At 43.1% G+C, this 21,506-nt stretch overlaps 1 protein-coding gene across 3 annotated transcripts in view; it reads left to right on the top strand.

Annotated features, from left to right (window-relative positions):
* HIPK3 (homeodomain interacting protein kinase 3) overlaps positions 1–21,506 on the top strand; it is a 162,521-nt gene that overhangs the window by 51,942 nt on the left and 89,073 nt on the right. The window contains exon 1 of one of the 3 annotated variants that reach the window (XM_044750018.2): positions 12,984–13,321. The exons of 1 other annotated variant lie outside the window; for it this stretch is intronic. The gene's annotated coding sequence lies outside the window, so the exon portion shown is untranslated. Of the gene's footprint in view, positions 1–12,983; positions 13,322–13,624; positions 13,762–21,506 lie in introns of those variants that run through there. One more of the 3 variants, XM_070487501.1, reaches the window with a different exon arrangement.

Here is a 21,506-nt window from a genome sequence, read left to right as displayed (position 1 = left end):
GGATGGATAATTTTCTACTTGGAGTCAGGCAGGCAATACTGAATATAGATGGATGGGACTGTTTCCTTACTTCAGGTATAAAGAGAGGAAGAAGGAATTTGGGGACAAATCAAGGAGTTTTGGGAATACAGACAAGTCATTTTGATGAATCAGATAGGATGACTGAGGCAAGAGTGCTGAAGCGGCATGGTCTTGGGTAAGGAATGAAACCCTTACCTGAATCTCGTTCCCTCATCTGTAAAAGGAGAATTGGGACGTGATGAGCTCGGATGCCTCTTCTTTATGTATCATTTTAGAGTAGTATAAAATTCTGCTTTCCTTCTAGAGCTTAAGGTGTGTCATATCCATGATTTGATGCTGAGACCTGTCAGGAACGCAATCCTCAATTTGAACTCTTCCCAAGGGGAATTACGATCTCTTTTATGACTGCATGTTTTATAAAAGCATTTTCAAGAATACATTTAGGGGCTGGCCCGGTGGCTCAGCGGTTAAGTTCACATGTTCTGCATGAGCAGCCCGGGGTTGGCCAATTCGGATCCTGGGTGTGGACATGGCACCGCTTGGCAAGTCACGCTGTGGCAGGCGTCCCGCATATAAAGTGGAGGAAGATGGTCACGGATGTTAGCTCAGGGCCAGTCTTCCTCAGCAAAAAGAGGAAGATTGGGAGCAGATGTTAGCTCAGGGCTAATCTTCCTCAGAAGATAAATAAATTAAATTAAATTAATTTAAAAAAAAGAATACATTTAGTGAAAATCTTTGATTTTGGGTAGGTGCTTAAGGACACACAGCTGGGGCACAGATTCAACTCCATTATTTATTGTATAACTGTGCTTCAATTTCTTTATCTGTAAAATGAATATAGTAATAGTTATCCTTGAGTTATTAAATAAAAACATTCAGAACATTGCCTGGCATATGGTAGGACCTAAAAAATATTTGCGAGGTGCATGAATTGCGTGAATATCACTCAGGGATGGTATGTTCAATCAAAGCTTTTTGGAGAAGCGGATATTTAATTTTGACTTTGAAGGATAGGTGGAATTTCAATGAGGGATGGCAATACTGATGACAGAAACAGTATGAACATGGAAAAATAGAGGTTATTCTTGGGGAAGTGAAAAACACACTTTGATGGGATCAGAGGGCATATAGAAAAAATGGCTAAGAAGGTTTTATGGAGTCCAACTATAAAGTGCCTCAACAGCCAAGCTGAGAAATACGTACATTTTTAGTAGGTGAAAGTCTGAAAGTTTGAGAGCAAGGAAATGTCAAGATGAAACCAAGATGGATGGTTTATTTTATTTACCTGTTTTGCATTTCCTTAGTTTAAACATTTTTTCTAATATGAAAACTAATCTAGTCTATTATCTTGCATCCTAACTACATTTAACTTCCCAGAATTCAACTCCAGAAGCTCTGGAGAGAGAGAACAAGGTAAACAGAGTGGGCACTGGCAGGCCTTCCCCTCCACAAGCCGATGCCTGTGGGCAACGGGTCCAATCAGACCTGAAAGAGAGACTTGCATTTTGGCAAAACCTATGGAAATATTCTAAGGTTCTCCAGCCACAGAGACATCATTCAGGTGTCAGATGAGTGTCCACCATCCTGGAGGAAGAAATGAAAGATGTGACTGAGGGCTTTAGAAAAACTGTAACAAAGGGAGTGGTTACTCGATTCTGTCTTAAGAAGATGATGAAACTGGAAAAGTGAAGTTATAACCTTCTGACAAATAAAAATGTCAAGCAATAGGATATACTGGAGAATATGAGGAAGCCATTTGGTATAAACCTAATTCGGCCTGACCTTGTCTTTCCAAAAGGGCCTGACCGTGGCTGTTGAGCATGCATTGTATATCTGCTTTAGAGATTCCCTATGGCAAGAACAAAGGCCCTTGAGATAAAAGTGCAACTTCCCTTCCCCTCCCAATGTTGGCATTTCCTTAAGGATTAAGCATCTTTCCTTAGGTTAGGAACTGATTGCTGTGCTCACCTGTGACCACCCAGCTCGAGACAATAGACTTGCCTCCTGCTACACCCTCCAAGATAGCAGACCCACTATCAGCTGTGTCCATCAAGTGCTGTGCTGACAGGGCAATCTTGTGACTCTTGTGGGAGGGACATTTCAATCATATGTGAAACGTCCTGCTTGGGGGTATATAACCACTCTGTACACCTCACTTCTTTGGTGCCCTTTCTTCCTTTGGGAAGAAAGGCCCCCGGCCATGGTCCTCAGATTTCAGCTCAGAATAAACTCACCCAAATTTTCATTTATAGATTGGTTATGGATTATTTTCGTTGACACTTCATAAAATTTCTGAAGTGCTCTAAGAGAGGAAACGTGAAAAATTGACTTTATGACAATCTACAAGTAGCAGATCATTTATATGTCCATATTATTGTACAAGGTTGTATACAATGTACGCTACACTAATCTAGCAATCTGGATCATTTTCAAGGATGAATTTCACTATATGAGATTTTTGCTTTCTGCTGACTGTAATACCGAGCTTTCAGATTAAGATGAGATTATTTTATCTGCATGAATCCAGTGGGAACAGTTTCTTTTTTTAAAGTAAGAGAAAGCAATCTTTGAGCTGCAGAGTTATTTGAGTGGGCCTTTCAGTTACGCAAATGAAGGTAGGAGTGAGACACTCCCAAATGTGTTTTCCTTTCCAGCCGCCTCTCCCTGAGGACCAGGTATCTCTAGGGAGGAGATCTCTAGGGAGAAGGTAAATTATTTGCATAAGGAGGCCAGGACCTCCTGGGAGGGAGGATGCCAAAGATTTGAAAGGATACCTAGGGTCTGGAGGAAAGCAACGTCAACAAGGACCACAAACCCCAAACTTCCTTGAGGAAGGGGAGTGTGGGTTGATGACTCAGGCTCTGTAACCAAATTCCAAGGTTTTCTTCTCTCTTTTTTTGAGGAAGATTAGCCCTGAGCAAACTACTGCCAATCCTCCTCTTTTTGCTGAGGAAGACTGGCCCTGAGCTAACATCTGTGCCTATCTTCCTCTACTTTATATGTGGGATGCCTACCACAGCATGGCTTTTGCCAAGCGGTGCCATGTCTGCACCTGGGATCTGAACCAGCGAACGCTGGGCTGCTGAGAAGTGGAACGTGCACACTTAACTGCTGTGCCACCCGGCCGGCCCCCAAGATTTTCCTTTGGAGAAGCATCAGCAACATCTCCAGGGCTGTGGAGGGCCATTTCTCCCTATTGATACCTCCCTGTTGAACAAGGGCAGTGACGAGCACAAGCTAAGTTCGAGGAGGACTGGCCTCCTTTGGATGGAGGAAGTTTTGGGTGTGGGGGTTGTGGAAAGACCTAAGAGAGACGTCTTAGAGTTCACGTCTAGGTGGTCTCAAACCATTGTAATGCTGTCTGAGTTCATGGAGGGTTTCATACTGCTTACACAGGAAATTCATTCTTTCACTTTACAAATAAGACATATGTCTTGTTATTTTTGTATGCCAGGCTGTGATCTTGGCTCTGGGGACAGAGCAGCCAACAAAACAGACAAACATTGCTGCCCTCAGGAACCTTACTTTCTGATGAGGGGTGGGGGTGGGGGATAAAATCTGTACTGCAGCATCTTAGATGGTGGTAAGTCCTAAGGAGAAAGACAAAGATAAAAGTAGGGAGTTTATGTGTACCTACTGACAAATAGAAATGGCAAGCAATAGGATATATTGGAGTATATGAGGAAGCCATTTGGTGTAAACCTCATTTGGCCTGACTTTGTTTTTCCAAAAGGGCCTGACATGGCCATTCAGCATGCACTGTATATCTGCTTTAAACATTTCCTATGGCAAGAACAAATGCCCTTAAGATAAAGGTGCAACTTCCCCCGACATGGCATTTCCTTAAGGATAAGCATCTCTTCCTAGGTTAGGAGCTGATTGCTGCACTCACCTGTGATCGCCCAGCTTGAGACAACAGACCTGCTTCCTGCTGTGTCCCTCAAGGCAGCAGACCTACTAACTGCTGTGTCCATCAATCGCTGTGCTGACAGAGCGGTCTTGTGACTGTTGTAAAAGGGACATTTCAATCATATGTGAAATATGCTCTTTGAGGGGATATAACCGCTCTGTACACCCCACTTCTTTGATGCCTTTCCTTTGTTTGGGAAGGAAGGCCCTGGGCCATGGTCCTCACATTTTGGATCAGAATAATCTCACCCTAATTTTCATTTATAGATTGGGTGTGGCTTATTTTCATTGACAGTACAGGTGGTTACTACAGAGGAAGTCTTCATTGAGAAGGTTAACGTTTGAGTAAGGACCTGAAAAGGAGATACTCAGGGGGTGTTCCAGGCCCAGGGGTGGTGGTGGTGGTGGTGGTGTCCCCATACCTGAGGAGGGAGTGGCTGGAGTAAGGAGGCAAAAAGTAGAGGTGAATTCCTTGTGGGTCAGTTCTCTGTAGGATCTCACAGATCATTTTAGGTTTGTAGGGGAGGAAGACATTTCCTCTGCCTTCTCTGGGTTCATCTGGCTGGAGAACGAATTAAATTCACATGAGACAGAATAGCAAGAGAAAATTAAACAAAGCTTTATGAGGACCATGGCCCAGGGCCTTTCTTCTCAAAGGAAGAAAGGGCACTGAAGAAGTGGGGTGCACAGAGTGGTTATATACCCCCAAACAGGATGTTTCACATATGATTGAAATGTCCCTCCCACAATAGTCACAAGATTTCCCTGTCAGCACAGTGCTTGATGGACACAGCTGATAGTGGGTCTGCTGTCTTGGAGGGTGTAGCAGGAGGCAAGTCTATTGTCTCGAGCTGGGTGGTCACAGGTGAGCACAGCAATCAGTTCCTAACCTAAGGAAAGATGCTAATCCTTCAGGAAATGCCAACATTGGGAGGGGGAGGGAAGTTGCACCTTTATCTCAAGGGCCTTTGTTCTTGCCATAGGGAATCTCTAAAGCAGATATACAATGCATGCTCAATGCATGCCTTGGTCAGGCCCTTTTGGAAAGACAAGGTCAGGCTGAATTAGGTTTACACCAATTGACTTCCTCATGTACTCCAACACATCCCACTGCTTGCCATCTTTACCCATCAATGCATGCATGGGAGAGGCCCAGGCCAGCCAAGCAACCTGCCAAAATGGCGGAAACCACCACCCCAAATATCATATATCTAAAGACAAAGGAGGATGTTGGGGGCAGGGAGTCAGTTACAGGAGGTTACCAGACAAGCACAATAAACAAATGCAGATTTAAGTCCTTGCCTTCCCCATTGATTAAGAATTTCTAGAGACAAGGTCATCTCCCCTTATTCCTGGGAGAGAGGGAGATATCTTTACAGATGGAGAGTTCCTTTACAATGTAAATATCTCTTACAAAGGGTAAGTAAATTTACTTTTCAGTTGCTTTCCTGTCTGCAAAGTAACTAGCCTGAAATAATCATCATGCCAAAAAGACATATCTTGGGGTGGCCAAATCCAGGCCCCGACAGGTTCATTGTAAGGCTTTTAGCTTTCACTCTGAATGAGATTGGAAGTTATTGGAAGGGAAATTTGGAAAATACAGAAAAGTAGAAATAAGGAAAATAGATGGTTCCCACACGCAAAGCCAATAGTTTCTTGCATCCTGTTGTGCCCCTCCTTAGACCCTTCAGCAGCTTCCTTTGCTGGCAAGAATGAGGTCCTAAATCCCAATCCGGCCCTCACTTCTCCTATACTCTCCTCCATCTCGCTTTAGCCTCTCACTGTGACTAAAAACTATCTTTCAGTTTTTCAAATTCTACTCTCTATTGCCCTTTTCTACATGGCCTTTGCATATTTCTTGTCTTCTGCCTTTGTTTGGGTTCACTCCTGCACGTTCTTTAGATCCCAACTTTCATTCATTCACTCAACCTCTGCAGTTGCATACAGGTCTGTGCTCAGAAAGTCCTGTGATTGCTTTAATCCTCTTCTGTCACCATCTTGAAATCTGCAATAATTTTGAACAAGGGGCCCCACATGTGGCTGGTCCTGTTGATCACCTGCTGTGCATCACTCTTTCAGTGCTGGGGATACAATGGAGAACAAAAAAGATGTGCTCTCTGCTTCCGTGGAGCCTTCAGATTAGTGGACGACATAAACAGTGCTCAAACAACCAGAAAATAAATATACGATGGCAACTGAGAAAAATGCTACAAAGGAAAGAAATATGGGAATTTAGCTTAGTCAGACGAGTAGGCGGTTCCTCTCCGAGGAAGTGAGGGGTTAGCGGAGTCCTGGAGCATGAGGAAAGAACCCGGCTTTCTGTGACTTCCCCACTATGCCCTTTGATTACGTCCTCCTGTTCTAGCCCCTCATTGTGCACTGTACTTCCCTTTTTTATAATGCTTACTCATGTTATAATTAACTATTTGTTCAATAGCCAACTTTCTAGAGAGAGTATAAGCTCACAGGTGTCTTCCTATTCACCACTGTATCCTCAGACCACAGCACAGTGCCTGGTACACAGCATTTAAGTAATATATATATAATATATATATATATGAGGAAGTTGGCCCTGAGCTAACATCTGTGCCAATCTTCCTCTATCTTGTATGTGGGACACTGCCACAGCATGGCTTGATGGGCAGTGTGCAGGTCCACGCCTGGGATCTGAACCAGCAAATCCTGGGCCACTGAAGTGGAGTGGACAAACTTAACCACTATGCCACTGGGCTGGCCCTAAGTGATATATATATATATATATTTTTTATTAATGTTTTGATAGATTACAACCTTGTGAGATTTCAGTTGTACATTTTTGTTACTCATGTTGTGGGTACACCACTTCCCCCTTTGTGCCCTCCCCCCACCCCCCCTTTTCCCTGGTAACCACCGATCAGATCTCCTTATCAATATACTAACTTCCACCTATGAGTGGAGTCATATAGAGTTTGTCTTTCTCTGACTGGCTTATTTCGCTTAACATAATACCCTCGAGGTCCATCCACGTTGCTGTGAATGGGCCAATTTTGTCTTTTTTATGGCTGAGTAGTATTCCATTGTGTATATATACCACATCTTCTTTATCCAATCATCAGTTTCTGGGCATTTAGGTTGGCTCCACGTCTTGGCTATTGTAAATAATGCTGCGATGAACATAGGGGTGCAACGGACTCTTGAGATTTCTGATTTCAGGTTCTTAGGATAGATACCCAGTAATGGGATGGCTGGGTCATAGGGTATTTCTATTTTTAACTTTTTGAGAAATCTCCATACTGTTTTCCATAGTGGCTGTACCAGTTTGCATTCCCACCAACAGTGTATGAGGGTTCCTTTTTCTCCACAACCTCTCCAACATTTGTCGCTCTTGGTTTTGGATGTTTTTGCCAATCTAATGGGTGTAAGGTGATATCTTAGTGTAGTTTTGATTTGCATTTCCCTGAGGATTAGCGATGATGAACATCTTTTCATGTGTCTATTGGCCATATTCATATCTTCTTTTGAGAAATGTCTGTTCATGTCCTCTGCCCATTTTTTGATCGGGTTGTTTGTTTTTTTGTTGTTAAGCAGTGTGAGTTCTTTGTATATTATGGAGATTAACCCTTTGTCAGATAAGTGGCTTGTAAATATTTTTTCCCAATTAGTGAGCTGTTTTTTTGTTTCAATCCTGTTTTCCCTTGCCTTGAAGAAGCTCTTTAGCCTGATGAAGTCCCATTTGTTTATTCTTTCTATTGTTTCCCTCAACTGAGGAGTTATAGTGTCCGAAAAGATTCTTTTGAAACTGATGTCAAAGAGTGTACTGCCTATATTCTCTTCCAGAAGACTTATTGTTTCAGGCCTAATCTTTAGGTCTTTGATCCATTTTGAATTTATTTTGGTGAATGGTGAAAAAGAATGGTCAATTTTCAATCTTTTGCATGTGGCTGTCCAGTTTTCCCAGCACCATTTGTTGAAGAGACTTTCTTTTCTCCATTGTAGGCCCTCTGCTCCTTTGTCGAAGATTAGCTGTCCATAGATGTGTGGTTTTATCTCTGGGCTTTCAATTCTGTTCCATTGATCTGTGGACCTGTTTTTGTACCAGTACCATGCTGTTTTGATCACTGTAGCTTTGTAGTATGTTTTGAAATCGGGGATTGTGATTCTGCTGGCTTTGTTTTTCTTGCTCAGGATTGCTTTAGCAATTCGCGGTCTTTTGTTGTCCCATATGAATTTTAGGATTCTTTGTTCAATTTCTGTGAAGAATGTTCTTGGGATTCTGATTGGGATAGCATTGAATCTGTAGATTGCTTTAGGTAGTATGGACATTTTAACTATGTTTATTCTTCCAATCCATGTGCATGGAATGTCTTTCCATCTCTTTATGTTGTCGTCAATTTCTTTCAAGAAAGTCTTGTAGTTTTCATTGTATAGATCCTTCACTTCCTTGGTTAAGTTTATCCCAAGGTATTTTATTCTTTTTGTTGCGATTGTGAATGGGATTGAGTTCTTGAGTTCTTTTTCTGTTAGTTCATTGTTAGTGTATAGAAATGCTACTGATTTATGTACGTTAATTTTATACCCTGCTACTTTGCTGTAGTTGTTGATTATTTCTAATAGTTTTTCTATGGAGTCTTTGGGGTTTTCTATATATAAGATCATGTTGTCTGCAAACAGCGAGAGTTTTACTTCTTCGTTACCTATTTGGATTCCTTTTATTTCTTTTTCCTGCCGAATTGCTCTGGCCAGCACCTCCAGTACTATGTTGAATAGGAGTGGTGAAAGTGGGCACCCTTGTCTTGTTCCTGTCCTCAGAGGGATGGCTTTCAGTTTTTGTCCATTGAGTATGATGTTGGCTGTGGGTCTGTCATATATGGCCTTTATTATGTTGAGGTACTTTCCTTCTATACCCATTTTATTGAGGGTTTTTATCATAAATGGGTGTTGGATCTTGTCGAATGCTTTCTCTGCATCTATTGAGATGATCATGTGGTTTTTGTTTTTCATTTTGTTGATGTAGTATATCACGTTGATTGACTTGCAGATGTTGAACCATTCCTAGAGATCAAGAAAAATCTAGATGCACTGAACAGTAGGGCCGATAATTTGGAGGAAAGAATTAGCAATTTGGAAGATGGCAATATAGAAATGCTGCAGGCAGACGAGGAGAGAGAAGTAAGACTAGAAAGAAATGAAGAAACTCTCTGAGAATTATCAGACACAATTAGGAGATGCAACGTAAGGATTATAGGTATACCAGAGGGAGAAGAGAAGGAGAAAGGGGCAGAAAGCCTATTCAAAGAAATAATGGCTGAGAACTTCCCAAATCTGGTGAGAGAGATGGATCTTCAGGTGACAGAAGCCAACAGATCTCCAAACTTTATCAATGCAAGAAGACCAACCCCACGGCATATAGTAGTGAAGCTAGCAAAAGTCAACGACAAGGAGAAAATACTAAGGACAGCCAGGCAAAAGAAACTACCCTACAAAGGAACCCCCATCAGGCTATCAGCAGATTTCTCAGCAGAAACTTTACAGGCTAGAAGAGAGTGGAATGATATATTCAAAAATCTGAAGGACAAAAATCTACAGCCGAGAATTCTCTACCCAGCGAAAATATCCTTCAAATACGATGGAGAAATAAAAACTTTCCCAGATAAACAAAAATTAAGGGAGTTCATTGCCACAAAACCTCCTCTTCAGGAAATCCTCAGGAAAACCCTCATTCCTGAAAAATCCAAAAAAGGAAAGGGGCTACAAAACGAAGAGCTGAGGAGATAAGTAGAAGGACAACAACAGAGAGTAGCAGCTCTTCATCAGAACAGATTAAACCATGGGACGAGAAACAAAGGAAATTGAAGAAAACCAGATAACAAGACATAAAATGGCATCAGTAGGCCCCCACATCTCAATAATCACTCTAAATGTAAATAGATTGAACTCTCCAATCAAAAGACACAGAGTGGCAGGATGGATCAAAGAACAAGATCCAACAATATGCTGCCTCCAGGAAACACACCTCAGCCCCAAAGACAAACACAGACTCAGAGTGAAGGGATGGAGAACAATACTCCAAGCTAATAATGAACAAAAGAAAGCAGGTGTCGCTATACTAATATCAGACAAGGTAGATTTCAAAGCAAAACAGATAAAGAAAGACAAAGAGGGACAGTATATAATGATAAAAGGGACTCTCCACCAAGAAGACATAACACTTATAAATATATATGCACCCAACACAGGAGCACCAAAATTTGTAAAGCAACTCTTAATAGAACTAAAAGAAGACATCAACAACAATACAATAATAGTAGGGGACCTCAACACACCATTAACACCAATGGACAGAACATCCAGACAGAAAATCAACAAGGAAATAATAGAATTAAATGAAAAATTAGACCAGATGGACTTAATAGATATATATAGAACACTTCATCCAAAAACAGCAGGTTACACATTCTTCTCAAGTGCACATGGAACATTCTCAAGGGTTGACCATATTTTGGGAACCAAAGCAAACATCAATAAATACAAGAGAGTTGAAATAATATCAAGCATCTTTTCTGATCATAATGCTGTGAAACTAGAAATCAACTACAAGAAAAAAGCATAAAAGGGTGCAAAAATGTGGAGACTAAACAACACGCTTCTGAACAAACAATGGATCATTGAAGAAATTAAAGAAGAAATCAAATATTATCTGGAGACAAATGAAAATGAGAACACGACACACCAAATCATTTGGGATGCAGCAAAAGCAGTTCTAAGAGGGAAATTCATCGCAATACAGGCTCACCTCCCTAAGTAATATTTTTGAGTGAAAAGATTATTATCTTTTGATGCATAATTAACTTTTTTAATATACAATTTAGTGGTCTGTATTTTTATTTATTTACTCTTTTGAGGAAGATTAGCCCTGAGCTAATTGCTGCCAATACTCCTCTTTTTGCTGAGGAAGACTGGCCCTGAGCTAATATCCATGCCCATCTTTCTCTACTTTATATGTGGGACGCCTGCCACACCATGGCTTGCCAAGTGGTGCCGTGTCCGCCCTCAGGATCTGAACTGGTGAACCCCGGGCTGCCAAAGCGGAATGTGTGCACTTAACTCCAATTGTCTGTATTTTTAAAAAGAATTTAACACTGAGAAGTTTCCCATTTTTAAACAAATTTCATAAAATGGCTAAATCGGGGGCTTTGAAAACTTATCTGGATGTTGGTGTTCAGAATGGATTGGAAAGGCGAGTTACTAGACAATAGGTATAAAGTGGAGGAGAATTGGAATTAATAGTGTACATTTACTTATTTAGCAACATTTACTAAGGACTTACTATTAGGCAGTGTCTTAGGCACTGGCCATGTAGTAGTAAAAAAAAAATGACGACAGAATCCCCTCTTGGAATTTATAATGTAGTGAGTACCAATGTCAGGGATAGAAAGGAAAAAAAAAAATCCTCCCTTTTCACCTTTTTCACAGATGTAGCAATGCCACAAGTAGGGAGAATGCCAGTGTCCCATTGGAGGGGACCTAGAGAAATGTTTTGCAAAAATTCTGAAAGTTTGATGTTCTAGTGGAATATTTTCCCTGACTCGCTGGTAGATGTTTTCAATTGTTGTAACTTTCTCCTTTGAGTAATGTTTTTATCCTTTTTTGGTTCCTTTAACTCTTGCTTTTTTTTAAAAAAATCAAAAGTAACTAAATACTAGTAAAAAGGAACGGCTAATATGCTGCTCTCTCTCTGAGAGACAGTCATTCTTTTGTTTTTCCACTTTGGAGGCCTTTGTAACTGGTTATCCTCCCTAACTTGAAGACAACTGTCATTCGAAAAAGTTATTTCCAACTGCCTCAGGGCATACTATCCTTTTCTCTTTTAAAGGCCTCCTCCAGAATACTCCTCTCCCAGTTTGAAAAGCGGTAGGGAATAAATGTGTGGTATCAAATATGCAGCCATTTGCCACTCCCTTCTCACTGCCCCTCTTACTGCCACAGAAAATGTCTGGGGATAAACACAGACGTCGTAGTCTGTCCTCCCAGGGAAGATTATGGAGGGAACAAAGAAAGGGCGCTTTTAACCTCAGAGAAAGCTGTTTCCCAAAGGTTAAACGTTAACTCAGAACAAAAGGAAAGAGAGGAAACGTATATCTAAAAAACTTAACTCTGAATGAGAGGTACTCAGAAGGTCGGTTGTTTCCTGGGGAAAAGGAGAGGGGGCGAATGCCAGGGCTTTGCTGTATAACCTCGGGCACGCCACCTAAATGTCTTCGAACCCGTGTCCTAGCTTAAGACTTTCCACCGAGGATCTTTCAGTTTCCTTTATCTCTCCAGTCCTATGATTCTATGATTCCGTGGTCCGAGATGGGCCATTCTGTTGATTTCCTAGTCTCCAGGAGTGGACTAACTCGATGCAGAATCACCAACGCGGAGGTGGGTGAACTTCACGTTTACGGGGTTTGGACTAGAGAGATGCTCTTGGAGAATTTCCGAGAGGGCCTTTGCCCCGTCCTTGAACCTGATTTACAGTTCCCGCGACTCCTCGGGGTGGGGGTCGGGGTGTGGGGAGGACCTGTTTTAGACCGGGATGGTTCACGGGCAGTGAGCGTTTCCCCTTTCCTTATTTTTGGACCTTTAAAAAAAGCAGCCAAGAGACAGATTCTAAAGCGGTGGAAGGGGACACTGTGATGACCGGCTCCGGAAGGCCCGTGAAATCCCGCTTCCGCGTTCCCAGCCGTTCCCGGGGCGAGGACCTTTTTTAAACCCACATCTCGGGCGGACCGGGCCTGGAGCGCGGCCCGGAGCAGCGGCGGGGCGCCGGGGGGCGCGGGGCGGGGCCGGGGCCGGCGGGCGCGGAGCCACAGGGAGCGGCCGGGCGGGCCGAGGCGGGGCGGGCGGCGGCGCGGAGGCGGGGCGGGCGCGGGGCGGCGGCGCGGAGGCGGGGCGGGCGGCGGCGCGGGGCGGGGCGGGGCCGGGGCCGGCGCAGCGGGCGGGTGACGCCTGCCGGCGGGCGGCGAGCCGAGAGCCGGGCCTGCCGCCGTCGCCGCCTGCGCGCCGTGCCCGCGCCCCCCCTCGCGGCCGCGGTCGGGCATGGGCCGCCTCCGCCCCGCGCCCCGCGCCGCGCGCCGCCCGTAGCCGAGCCGTCGGAGCCGCCGTCCCCACCCGCGCCCCGGGCAGGAAGATGAGGCAGACGGGCCCGGCGCTCGGCAGCCAGAGCAGCCGCGGCAGCGGGCGGGGGAGGGCGTCCGGCCGTTTCCTCTCAGCCGCCGGGACAAGATGGCAGCGGCCGCGGAGAGGGGCTGAGCCCGGGCTGGGCGGTGCCGCCTGCTGAGCGCCTGGCTCGCGTCCCCGGCACGGCCCCGCGCGCACGGACATGCCCAGGGCTGCGGCCGCCCGCGGCGGGGAGAGCGCGGGCCCCTAGAAGGTAAGGGCTCAGCGCGCGGGCCCCTCGGCCTCCGGGCCGCGTCCCCTCCGCCGCCCGCGCCCTGCCCGGCCCGGCCGCGCCCCTTGCGCCCCGCGAGCCCGCGGCCCGGCGCGCGCAGGCCTCGCTCGGAGCCCGGGCCCGGACATGCGGCTGCGCGGGGCCCCTGCGCGGCGGCGCGGCCTGCGGGGAGCGGCGCCCGGCCGGCGTTGCGCAACGGCCCTTCCCGGCCGCCGAAGTTGGGTTTCGGCCGCGGGCCCTGCGCGCGCCCGCCCGTCGGGACCCACGCGGCGCGCCGGCTCCGGGAGGCCCGCGGAAGGCGGGCGGCGGGCGCCGCGGGCGCGGGCCGGGTCGTCGGTCTCCACCTGTCGGGCGCCGCCGTCAGCTGGGCCCCCGGGGGTTGGGAGAGCGGCGGCGGCGGCGGTTTCTCCTTCCTATTTTAGGTATTTGCTTGTTAGCTGCAGCTGCCCGAAGTGGAAATTTTCACGTTCGTCCCCTTCCAGTTTACCTCGAAGTTTTAATTGCGGGGCGCTTTAAAATTTTCAGAGGTTCCATTTTTGATCGAATTTTGGATGAAAACTTCGGAGCAGGATGGGTGGGTGGGTTGGTTCCCCAGCTGAGATATTTGACGTCATCCTGCGTTTCTCGTGTAATTTTTCGGAAACTGAGCGCGCCTCGCCGTGTGGCATGCGTCCGGATTCTGCTGGCGTTTGCAAGCGCGGTGCTAATTTTCCAGGCTGAGGGTTTTGATAGGTCAGGATTAAACTTAGCGTTTAAGTAAACAAAATGCGGCGAGCTGGTTTTTGTTTTATCGAGCTCATAAGAGTTGATAACGTTGTGAGATTGCAGCTGTGCGTTCTTCCCGTTTGTCAGTCCCGGTATCAGTATCAAGGCGCCCCCCTCGCCGCCTCCGCCCACCCCCAGCCCCGCGCCCCGGGGACGCTGCACTGTGCGCGTTTCTCTTCCATGTGCGAGTGAGATCAGAGCCGCTTAATGCCCTCCGGGTCCATCCGTGTTGTTGTGAAGGGGGCGATTTTGTATGATTGACTTTTCTAAAAAATACTTTTTGTAGTTTTGCTGGTTGCCTTATGCCTTCATGCCACGTACCAGTAATTGGGATGCAAGTGAAGTTCTTCACTTTTAAGTCAACAGGGTATTTATTGGTATATTTATGGGTACATTCACAGTGTAGGGAACTCTTATTTATGGAATGTAATGCCCAACCTGTTTGAAGTTTATTTTCCTTTTAGTTTTGAAACTTATTGGTTTTGAATTTCTGTTAAGGTAGAGGTGTGCTGAAATATTTGAGATTTTGGACATTGGATTTTTTGTGTGTGTGTGCTTATAGGAAATTGAATAACAATTTAATTTGTTCCTTAACTCTTTTTTTTCTACTCTAGGGAATATGTTTTCTTAAAAAAATAAGAAATGTGGACAGCCTTACATTAAAACTATGTTTTGAAAAGGTAGGATGAACTTAAAATCTAGAACAGAACCAACCATTAAATGTTTCAAATTTATATTTGGACATTGCTGACTACAGTAGCTAAACATACATATTAGGCAAGCAGATCATAACATGGTGAGCCAGTCTGAGCTTATTGTCATAATGCTGTTTCCATTGAACTAGTCATTATCTTGCTTATAAACTAGTCATTAGCTTCTGGGCATGGAGTTTGAGAGTCACATAAAAGTGGATGGTTTTTTATGAGGTAATTCTTCCTGTAAACATGCTTGAAAAGAAGCTTCAGATCATACTACTTTAATGTTTTGGGTGTTCTGTCATGGAATACCATAAAATAAGGTGTAAATTACAGAGGTGGGTCGCTGTAGCTGGTATGGCCCGACGCATAAATAAGTATTTGTTTAATGCAGGGTATTGAAAGCCTTTTTTTTCTTGCAACTTAAAATAGCAACAGCTGTCAAATGAAGTTCTGGATTGAGCTTTTGTTTTAAATATTTGATACTACAAGAGCACTGAAGGCATATCTGTGGGAGGGAAGCAGGGGAAAATGTAAATTTCGGAATACTGTTTCCGGAACCTGTTTCAGGTCCATTGATGGAGTACTGGTGTGCATGTCATTTTCCATTTGAATGTTAGAATGTCTTATTCTGGTGATTTTGAAGTTGACTTTCTTAACGTGCTGGTCTCATTGTGGCAGTTCACCAGGGGTGGTGGTATGGTAGATTAGAACTGCATTACTGGGGGTTAATTCAAAGGCATAAAAAATGTAATTTCCATGGCAGCTTTATGTTTAAGTTTGGAGATGAAAACTTGTTCATGGCAATATGTAGATTTAAGGAACTTTGAAACTCTCCGTATTTAAAATATCCTGCCAGAGTTATTCTTGCCTCTTAACTATTAGAGGATACAAAATAACTTGCTGTATAATTATATTGTTGCTGCCAAAAGAAATGTTGATGTAAAATTTCTGGGTTTGTGGCTGTCCTAATTTCCTAATATCTGAAGTTGAAGCTTCCAATGTGGTATGTTTAACTCGGAAGTTACATCTGAAGACAAACTGTTGGAACTTTGTTCAAATGGAGAGTCTGTCATTAGTTTTTTAAAGGTGCCCCTCTCCCCCCACACAACTTGTTGACAGCTTTGTCATAGACAGCTCTTTTATATGATACAAATGTAAGTCTAAAGAAATTATTTTAAATGTCCTTACTGGTTCTGGATCCAGCTGCTTAGCAAGTATATCTTGCCTGTTACCCTTAAGCACTTGTAAGTTGGAGAGGGACATGTATTTGGAGTATAAGTTTTGAATCAGTGGAGGTTTTTAGGATAGCCAGAGCACTTATGCGGCCGACTTAAGGAAATATAGTCCACTTCTTTTGGTTGGGTTGGTATAATTAAGAGTGCTTTGTGGGAAAAACAACTTAATATTAGTGTGCTGCTTCTGACGCTTTGTCATAGCTGTTGTTGTGGAACTTATCTTAATCACTGTTAGGACCAAGCTAAAATACATATTTGGAGGATGTATGTTAAACATTTTACCTAAATGTTTGTCCAGTTAGACCTTGACCTATCTAGCAGGTCAGGCTGTTGTCAGTTGGAACTTGGGCTGTGTCGCTGCGTGAAGGCCGCCTGTTGCCGTGGTTCTGAGGTGCACCACTGGGATCCTGTGCACCCAGAGCCGCTGCTCTTCCTCCTGGGTGGAAATGAAAGAGCTGGATGAGGATTGGAAATACTGTGTTTTTAGGGTGGCATTTGTGGTTTGGGGACAGTTAAGTCATTAAACTGATTTATTTTGTCTTATATTTAGTAGTCAGTACTTTAGAAAGCTGACTTTTTCCAACAGAAAGTCTTTGAAAAACAAACCAAGGGCAATATTTTTTACCTTAAATCTATTTTGTTACTTTGACCCAGGTAGTTTCTCTAGTTTTCTAAGAGTGAGAATTTTTCCTTCCTGCAGGAGACTGAGTGGAGGGAAGGTTGTGGGACAGGTAGGGTAGAGGAAGCTGGGCTGTAGTTGGGGAAGAAGTTGGTTTAATTGGGTTTGGGAGACTTAGAAATGTGTTTTGACTTAAATGTTCAAGTTTTGTGGTAGCTTGGGGGAAAGATTAAGAACATGCCGTGATACCTACTAAACGATCAGTCTGGTGAAATCTGTTTATCATCCTTGATCGAGTTTTAAAATTCTTTTTCTTCCCCTTGCCTCCCTATCTCTTTGTCTTTTGTTTCTTCAATATAAAAGACTTTTCTTTAAGAATTTAGAGAAGATTGGGTCAGCTTGCAGCCAGAGTGGCTGAGTTCCCACGCTCTGCTTTGGCCATCCAGGGTTTCGCAGGTTTGGATCCTGGAGGCGGACATGGCACTACTCACAAGCCACCCTGGGGTGGCGTCCCACATGCCACAACTAAACATATACAACTATGTACCTGGGGGCTTTGGGGAGAAAAAGGGAAAAAAATAAAATCTTAAAAAAAAAAGAATTTAGAGAAGATAAACTTTCTGTACAGTTAAATCTCAGGCCTAACTTGAAGTCAGAAGTGCAAAGAGCATAGAATATATTATTGCTATTAAATGAGTTTGATTATAGGAATAATTTTAGTTTCTAGAGATCCTTAAAAATAAAACTATGGTACACATAGTGTCTGAGTCTAGGTTTTTGAAACTGAATTAAATCCCACACTTCTCTGATATTTGCTACACAGTCCATTTTTACCTTCTGAGATAAACGTTTCTTCTTTTAAAGATTAGGTTTCCACATACACTTCGTGTTGCACTTTCTTTGCTGCTTTGTCATTTTGTTATTTAAACGAACAGGTTACACTGAGAGGAAGTGGAGATTTAGAGAAGAGGAAGGGAGACGGACTTTGTCCTTTGCCCTTTTGAGCCTTACTTCCTCTTGGGTAAGGATCTAAGTTGTCAAAGGCTGGTTCTTCAGTCTGACTGTTGGTCACATTGAAAATAAAGGTTTGCCAGGGGTGGTCAGATAAGTTCTTTTTCATTTTGCATAATTGTTAATGCTGGAGGATCTTTTCTAATTGGAGAAAGATTGTTTAGATTTGATAGATATTGAAATAATCAGAGGAACCGAATATGTGACTCCCCTGCTTTAAAATTTTGTAGCCATTTATTATAAATTATATTTTATTACGTACGGCTTACCAAGAATTTTGTCTTTAAGATTTGATAGAAAATATAAAACTTGGCTGCATTTGACTAGCCAATTATTACATTTTAGAAATTAAAAAAAAGTATTTGGTTTACCAAAAACATTTATATAACTTGAAATTCTTCAACTTCCCCCCTACTTTGTTGCTTATTACTCATAAATTAAACAAAGTATTTTACAATTTTAAAAAGATAAAATAGTGTAAACACTGAAACTTTTGCAGAAAATAACTTGCTCAGAAAATGTTTCCAACCCTGTAATGCAGTTATTTAAAGGCCTAAAAATTTCATTTGTCTATATTCTGACTGTTACCTGTTTAATAATGCAACGAGAGTCTTGTAGGTTTGGTAAACTATACGACTTTAGATATATAATGCTGCGGTCTTAAATAGTTAATAAGTTAGATAGAGTGATAACATATTGAAATTGAACCTGACTTCCTAGAGACATTTCTTCTAAAGTATAATTTAATACTTCTGAGCACTTTAAACATGTAATTTGTTGCAGCCTCTATTGAGATTAAATAGGGTGTAGTGACAAAATCACAATGAAAGTTATAGGTTGTGTGCTGTGTAGCCTGTAGCTGTGATGCTGTGCTTCACTGCGTTCTCAACACAAAACAAAACAGAAGCATTTTGGGGCAACTTGTAACCAGTTTCCGTGGAGACAGTACAAGTATCTCTGCAGTGTATCAGTTGCAGTTTTGTATTTTAAGTTAGATAAGAACAATATTGGGTTCAAAAATATTTGATTTTTAATCTGGTTAGTATGCTTTATTTTTTTGTAGCTCGATCACAGACTCTGACCACAAATAAGTGAAATTTTATTACGGCAGATAAAATGATAAAATGTGTATGAAAACTTTTTTATTTAGTACGTATTTAAATGTCCACCAAGTGCAAGGTCCCGTGCTATGAATGAAGAGAGCTTTGAGCAAGTAGTAGGTAAAATTAGCTAAATACTGTAAATTTTCTTTAATATTTGTATGTGTGTGTGAGTTGGAAAACACTGTCTAAGAAGAATAATTTAAATATAGCCTGTTTAGATTTCTTTTCCCCTGCTTTTTCTCTCCAGATCCCCCCAGTACATAGTTGTATATTCTAGTTGTGGGTTCACATTTCTTAAGATTGTTTATTTTGAGTGTTGCCTAGTAATTTTGACTTGGATTATTTTCTAGTCTGGGGAAAGGGGCTCATATGTATTGCTGTAATTTTTGATTAATGATAAGCAAGATAGACTCTTCTTTTATCTGAAGGTATCAATATCCTTTACCTTTAAGACCTGTCTTTAGGTAAACAGGTGTTAGTAAAACAACAGTTTTTTTTAAAGCTTATCCTGATAGCTTGGTAAAGCCTAGCTAGACTTCCTCATTTTGTATTCTGTCCTAAAACTTTAAGGTGCATTTGTAAAATTCTAAAAATGAGATACGATGGACTTTCTCAGCATCTTTTCTTCCTAGAATTGAGTTGCTCTTGGAGTTTGTACTTGTGTGTCATAAAGATGGCAGATCGCAAGTGGGCAGTAAAGGCTCAGTCCCATGCTTTCAAAGTAGGACTCTGGATTGCAGTTTCCAAAGATGTTATAGATTACAGAACAAAAATGCCCCGAAGGGAGAAGATAACTATAGCTGCTCAGTAAAGAGAGCATAAGGAAGGAATTTTAGAAGATAAACCATTTCTTGAAGTGCTGTGTGATGTACGAGGCTAGAAATGTGATCACTGCGTACCCAAGCAGAGTCTAAGATATGTGGCCGTTACCAAGCGTTTTCTAGCTCTGGATAAAGTTAGCTTTTTCTAAGTACGATTGCCAAGCAATCCAGTAAATCTAAAGTAGTTTTTCACTTTAGAGACTGGTGTTGGGGAGTCTGGTCCTTCCTGTGCTGATGCTTTAGAACTCCAGCCACGCTGACGTGCACTTTGTTATGGAAACATAACCCAGAACACACGCGGCTGTAGTCAGGTGTGTGTCAGTCACTTCACGTGGTGGCTATATATTTGTCCTGAATGGTGATCCGTTCCTTTCCATCTAGTTTTCTTGTGACAAACATCGTTTACTATTGAAATAGTAGTCTGTAGGTAGGGAAAAGAGTAAAGCTACCTCATGTGTGGGAGGGAACTTGAAGGGCTGGTTTCCACCAGCTTAGTTGCTAAGACTTTTACGGAAAGTACAAAGAAGTGTAAATAAAAAGTTATGATAAAGTATGGATGTCTTGAGAAATGTTCATAATTGAATCTTTAATCTGGGTCTCCAGATGAATCAGCTCAGCAGTGAAGAGATTCCATTTGTCTTGTGTCTTCTGTGGCTGCTGGAGGGAATGGTCTGGCCATGGTAGCAGCTTGAGAGCACAATCTAAAAGGAGCTAACCTTGAAAAGATGCCCGCGTTAGCTGCGTGGTGTGAAGGGTGCTCTGGGGAGAGGGGTTGAATGCAGAACTCAGTTGTCTTTGTTTGTAACTTTGTCTCACATGGACCCTCTCTCAGTGGACTGGAGTCCTCTCTCTGGTGAAAGAACAAGGCCCTGAGCATACATTGGCTGCTTTTTGCTGGGAGGGTTCTTGCAGGTGGTTGGGTGGTTGTTTTGGCTTCTGTTGAGTGTCCTTTGAAGACCTGTTGTTTCTTAATCCTTTTTCTTGCCGTGACTGCCCAGGAAGAGGCCACTGAGCCCCTTTCTACCCACCCTCCCTTGTATCTTCTCGCTTCTGTAGAACAGCTTTTTCTCTTTATTTGCGCTGCACCCTATGGTGAATCTGCTGCTGTGGGAATTTGTAAACAGTGATCATATCTTGCTTCCAGAGATGATTTCACTTTGACCCTTGGGCCACAAGCCGATTGGAGGGCTCAGGACACCTGTGCTATTTTGACTCTCTCAAATGCATGTAGCTGTCAAGTTGGTTTGGAAACAAAGAAAACTTGTGTGGTTCTGGGGTGAAATGGGCAGTGTTCTGCTGGTCCTCAATCTTTGAGACGTCTTAGTTAACATTCTTAGGTTGTGCACTTTTTGGGGTAGAATGTAACATTTTAATTTACTTTTAATTCATTGAATCTGAGGTTCTTTTTTTTTTTTTAAAGATTTTATTTTTCCTCTTTTTCCCCAAAGCCCCCAGGTACATAGTTGTATATTTTTTAGTTGTGGGTCCCTCTTGTTGTGGCGTGTGGGATGCCACCTCAGCATGGCCTGATGAGCGCTGCCATGTCCAAGCCCAGGATCCGAACTGAAGAAACCCTGGGCTGCTGCAGCGGAGCACGCAAACCCAGCCACTTGGCCACGGGCCAGCCCTGAATCTGAGGTTCTGAAACAGTCTACAGCTACAGACTGTGCTGTGAAACATTTAGGGCACAAATCTACATTGTCATTTCTCAAACTTTAAGAAATTAGCTAGTCCTTTGCAAAATGATGGCTTATTATGCTTTTGTGACATTTAAGAATAGACTATGGATGGCAGCAAATGAAAGCCAAGTAAAGCTTCTGAACAGAATGAAATTTGGGAAAGCAATGATGCTTCTCAGGGTTTGGTGGGTGGGATGTGTTAATTCTTTGGGACAAGCGCGTGGCAGTGGATCACG

This window comes from Equus asinus, chromosome 17 (assembly GCF_041296235.1).
Source record: "Equus asinus isolate D_3611 breed Donkey chromosome 17, EquAss-T2T_v2, whole genome shotgun sequence".
In the NCBI taxonomy this organism is placed as follows: domain Eukaryota; kingdom Metazoa; phylum Chordata; class Mammalia; order Perissodactyla; family Equidae; genus Equus; species Equus asinus.
The sequence above is the reverse complement of the archived record's forward strand: the minus strand, read 5'-3'. Positions and strand labels throughout refer to the sequence as shown.